Source organism: Lucilia cuprina, chromosome 4 (genome assembly GCF_022045245.1).
Source record: "Lucilia cuprina isolate Lc7/37 chromosome 4, ASM2204524v1, whole genome shotgun sequence".
Classification (NCBI taxonomy): Eukaryota; Metazoa; Arthropoda; class Insecta; order Diptera; family Calliphoridae; genus Lucilia; species Lucilia cuprina.
Window position 1 is genome coordinate 41,764,902 of NC_060952.1, and position 6,000 is coordinate 41,770,901.

Below are 6,000 nucleotides of genomic sequence, written 5' to 3' on the forward strand. Positions count from 1 at the left end.
GCCCCCTATTAAAAGTTCTCCATTTTTTTCCTAATGATCACACGAATGTCCAAATGTCTTCGTGCAAAACTTGAGAATTCTTGCTCTAATAGTTTTCAAGATATATAGTTTTTGTACATAATTCATATCTGAGGTACCACGACCCATTACCGCTTAACTAATTTAGTACACGTTTAAGTTTTAAGCATAATGATGTATGAAACATTTTTTGAGTTTGATGAATGATGCGATGCACTTAAGTAATTATATACAAAAAAAATGTAATATCATTAAACATTTTTGCAATTCGAAATTTTATGATAACAACCAAATATTTTGTAAATCGTACATATATAGTACATATACTTATTAGAAAATAATACAACAGTATATTTTTAAATATACTTTGTGCGAATAGTTACCTAAGCCAGTGCATCTATTTATAAATTTAGTTATTTAAAGAACATGTTTTTAAAGCCTCGAATTAATTCCACAACATATACAGTTATAAATACATAAAACCCGCAGGAGTTAAGTATCATTAAATCCATGATTAGCTCTATACTCCTACATCAAAGTCGTGGACATAAAAATAACATTCACACTTAAAGTTAATTAACATACATATGTATATGTGTGTATGTACATTAGGGCAACAACTTTTTTGTGCGGCAAAATACCACAGCACTACCTTATAGCCAATATTGTCCTTATAAGTTAAATGCTATTGTAGAAGTAAATTTAGTGAAAAAACTTCTCTCACCAAAGCAATTTCTAAAATGTAACATCTACATACATATGTATGTAACATACATTGGCATAAACGTGATGCATGTTATCACGCTTAATAAAACGGTGGTCTAGTTATGCTAACCAATAAAAAAAGTGGCTAAAATGTTGTTAAAAGCTAAAACAAACAAAAAACTATAATTAATGTATATTCAAACATAACCGACCATATGATACTCTACACCAGTGATTATATTAAAAATGTTGATTATTTGTTAAAATAATAAAGCACTTAATTTGTTTTTATACCCTATACCATCAGTGTATATAAATATTCTGGGTTCTTTTCAAATTCTGAGTCGATTTAGCTATGTCCGTCTGTTTGTAAGGGGCTATCCTTATAAATTTTGGTAGAGGAATTCACGTCTACCTTGAAGTTATTTATATAGATTTTAATCGTTTTATTAGAAATTATAAGTGAATTTCTACCTTCAAGACATTTTCTGAAGGGGAGTTTGTATGGAGGCTAGGGTCAAATAAGGCCCGATCACTTCAAAAATTAGTAGTGTCATTTATCGTTCTATAAAACTATGTTTTGCAGATTTTTGTTGATATAATAGAGCATTTAACGTAATTGTGAGCCTAAAGGCCCGATTCGGGGGTACGGTTGTATGGGAGCTAGGAGAAATAATAGACCGATTTCAACCATTTTCAATAGCGTTGAACCATGAAAAGAGTATGTGCCACATTTCATCAAATTATCTTGAAAATTGTGACCTGTAGTGTGCGTACAAGATTTACATGGACACACAGACAGGCAGACGGACATAGCTAAATCGACTCAGAAAGTGAGTCTGAGCCGATTGGTATACTTTAAGGTGAACCAATATTTTTGGCTGTTACAAACATTAACACAAACGCATAATAGTGGTGTAGGATATAATGAACAAAATCGGTTACATCGGAAAAAGTCTTCATGACTTTTTAAAAAAAACTCCGTAAATTTTACGCTTCTTTTACATCTTCTAATGTAATTTTCACAAAAACTGTTGAATATAATTCCATGAAAATGAAAGCTTGACACTAGTTGAAAATTGGTGAGGTTGGTTCACAACATCATATACTTCCCATACAAAGGTACATATTCTCGGAAAATGTGTTAATTGTTTATAACATCCGTTAGAATGTCGATATATTTACTAAATTTTACAAATTTAAGTTTTCTGAAGAGCAGGGAGGACCAAAGGATTATTACGAAGATCGACAGGGTCATTTTGACTTTAATAAAACTATGTTTCGCGATTTTTATTGACATACTAGAATATTTTAACATATAAGCCCTATTCATTGGTACGGTTATATGGAGACTAAACGAAAAAATATGGATCAATTTTAACCATTTTAAATGGGCTTCGTCCTTAAGACAAAGGAAGAGTATGTGTCAAATACAGATAGGTGCACGTAAAAAGTGATTCTGAGGTTTAGGACTAAAATTTTTGAGTGTTACAAATATCAGCACAAACGCATAATACCATCATCACATTCGGTCTATAAATATTTACACTATTGACTTATGTATATATGTACAAAAGTAGTGTTTATACAGCAGGATAATTGGTTGAAATAATTTCAAAATAGTTTAGTGACCAAGACTAAAGACTAAAAAAAATAAAATTATTTGTTTGGATAAAAACTAAACTAATAGCTTGGTTGTATGTTCAAAGACACGATATTATATAAACAGTTGCACAGTGGTATAGGAAAAAAAAAAAGAGGGAAATAATTCGGTAACTTCTAAACGGTTAATCCGATTTTAATGAAATTTGGTATGCACAAAGAGGAGGTGTTTTCGAGTTTAGGTTTTGAATTTGGACCTTATAGGCCAACCAGAGGCCCGGCGGGGGGTCCTCAAATTAGGACACCTCGGCTATGTTAAATTTTTAAAACGATCCTATTTCTTCATTTGAGTTCCGATTTAAAAAATTTCGTATATAGAATCTCCTCATCGAGCACTATAAAAAATGTCGTCATAGCAGTAAATTATCTCTTATAGTTTAGGAGATATTCGCATTTGAAAATTAAAATTTTAAAATTTTTACCGTTCTTACTTTAGTTTTTTGATAATAGCGGGTCCAAATATTCCCGATTTTCGCAATTTCTTTTTTTATTCGCTTAACAACACGTTTATATATCAAGCAGTGAAAGAATTATGTAAAAATCATGACTGAGTCCAAAGTTATAGGCATTTTAATTTAAAAAATTAAAAAAGGCGATTTTTTGCCATTTTTTTGGGAAAAAAGTATCTTTTTCATTTTAAGTTATCTAAAAAGTTTCTAAGAAATGCTGACTTTACATAAAATACGATAAATGAAACAAAACCTAAAAATTTTTGATACCGAGGGGACCAGGTCCATCCAAAAAACCCTATTTTTTTTATAGAAAATTCAATTTTGAGCAAAAATTCTCAAATCGCTTAGTCGATATCAAATTATAGTGACCTGTTTTATATGACCCAATATGTTCTTAATCATTTTGTAACGGGTTTCGATAACCCCGCCCCTGGTATGGATATAATAGCCAAAAAACCAAAAAATCTCATTTTTGGGATTTTTTAAAACTTTTTTGGGAATTCCGGGATTTCTAATAAGAAAATTCGAACTTTTTATTTAATTTTAGATTTTGAGTAAAAAAATCTACCTAACTGTAAAATTTCATCAAAAAATATTCATAAATAAAATTTTTATTGCAATTTGAAAAATTTGTATCTTCGCAAAAAACTGAATAAAAAACATTTTTTAATTTTTTTAAAAAAAGTATTCCGCGAATTTTTTAATTTTCAAAAATTATATACAGTTTTGAAAAATAGACAAAATTACCTTTCCATTGATATATAACATGCCTACCTAATGTTTTTTAAGTGACAAATTAATTAGGGAAAACTCAACATCTTTTAGAAAATTTACCTAGCACTATTATTTTCATCCATAACGTTAACTCTTAAATTTGTTACATATATTAAAAAATTTTCAGGTATTATTTTTTAAACTGTAATGATTTTTACCCCTATAGGTCACTTTAATAGGTAGCTTATTAAAGTGACCTATTGAGGAAAAATTCATTACATAAGGATACGTTAGACATATTAGGTAGAATATCATAACCCTTTAAAAAATAATTTAATTTAAGTACCTGTAATTAATATATAAGACAGGTTTATATCTGTTTGTAATTATTTGTAATTTTCTAACCATGGCGATCGTACTAAAAAAAAATGATTTGTGCTCCATTTTATTTGAACACTCTTCAGCTCCTTTTCAAGATAAAGTGAACTTCTTATTGAAATATATTGAAACTGCACATAAAAATAAAGTGGATAAAACTGATATATGTAAAATTGAAAATTTTATAAAATCAGTTGATATAAAACTGAAGAGTGTTCGGTATTCCATTGCTAAATTTCGATCGAAATTTTCTGATTGGCTGGATGAATGTGTAGAAGTTGCTATTTGCGTATCAACTGTTGGTGCTCCCTGTAAGCAGTATGAGGATTTGAGCTCAAAATCTAAGAGGAAAAGGTTATCAACTTCACTAGAAACCTTATCTAACGAAGAAGTTTCGGACACTTTTAAAGCAATGTTAAGAAAAGAAAAACAGCCTTTGGATGCCATAAAAATTGCAAATATTCTTCCAACCGCATCACCAAGACGACTGAAAAGAATTGTAAAGAGTATACCCACACCATCATCTGATACAACGTTCACTGAGGAAGAAGCTATTGCGCTTATGTTGCAGCTGGGATTAAGTCGTGATAACTACATAACGTTAAGAAAGGCGCTATCTGAAAAAGGAGTGGATGTTTTACCATCATATGACAAAATAAATGAAAAGAAGAAAAGCATTATACCACCTCCTATTGAAATAACTGATCGGAAGGCTGTTATTGGACTCGGCGCTCTACTCGAAAATACTGCTTTAAGGATTGCTTCTGACTTTTCTTCAGACCAACTAAAAAAAATAAATTCTTGTGATCTTCAACTCATTTGTAAGTGGGGATGTGATGGATTATCAGCACTCTCGGAATATAAACAAATCAACACAAGTGAATCATCTTCCGAGTATAAAAGTGTATTTATGGCATCGCTAGTTCCATTAAGAATTCGAAAGTATGCTGACAGCGATTCTCCATCAACCAGTTTCGATGATATTTGGAAGAATTCGACTCCAGGATCCAAAGCTTTTTGTAGGCCAATAAGCTTTGAGTATATAAAGGAATCCAAAACAACAACGCAAGATTTGATAAATCGTATTGAAGCAGAAATTAAAAACTTGGAACCTATAACAATCGAAATAGAAAATTATTCGTTTAACATGTCCTATGATTTAAAACTTACAATGATTGATGGGAAAGTTGGAAATGCCATTACAGGAACATCATCTACTTGGTACTGCTACATATGTGGTGATAAAAAATCAGAATTTTCGAATATTTCCAAGCAAAGATCAATAAATGAGGAAACATTACAATTTGGAATATCCCCCCTACATGCTCGCATACGATTTCTGGAACATTTTCTACATTTAGCATATGATTTAAAGTACAGAAGCATACCGGAAAATGCAAACAAAAGTGCAAATAACAATAAGGAGTTAATGGAAATGAGAGCCAGTGAGAAACGAAGAATTCAAGAGGAATTTAAAAAGCGGATGGGATTAAATATTGATAAACCACTCACAGGATATGGAAGCACAAACGATGGTAATACCGCTAGACGTTTTTTTAAACATTTTGAAACTACTTCCGAAATAACCGGAATTAGTATGGATTTACTGCAAAAGGTCAATATTATTCTAATGGCGATAAATAGCAAGCATAAAGTGAACGCAACAAAATTTGGAGAGTATTCTACAAAAGTTTCTAAATTACTTTTGGAATTATATCCCTGGAAAGAAATGACACCTACAGTTCACAAGATATTATGTCATGGAAAGGTCATCATAGAACATAATATTCTGCCTTTAGGAGAGCTTACAGAAGAACCCCAAGAATCGAGGAATAGAGACTTTAAGCATATTCATCAGTTTAGCTCAAGGAAGTGTTCTAGGCAGTCTCAAAATGAAGATATTTTTAATAATCTGATTCTATCTTCTGATCCTGTTTTATCTACTATAAGGAAACGTTGGATTTGCTACAAAACGTTAGCATTTGAAAATATTCATGAATTTAAAGATTTACTTTATCTTTTAGATATGGACTACTGTGATACCGATTATTTTACAAAATTATATTAATTT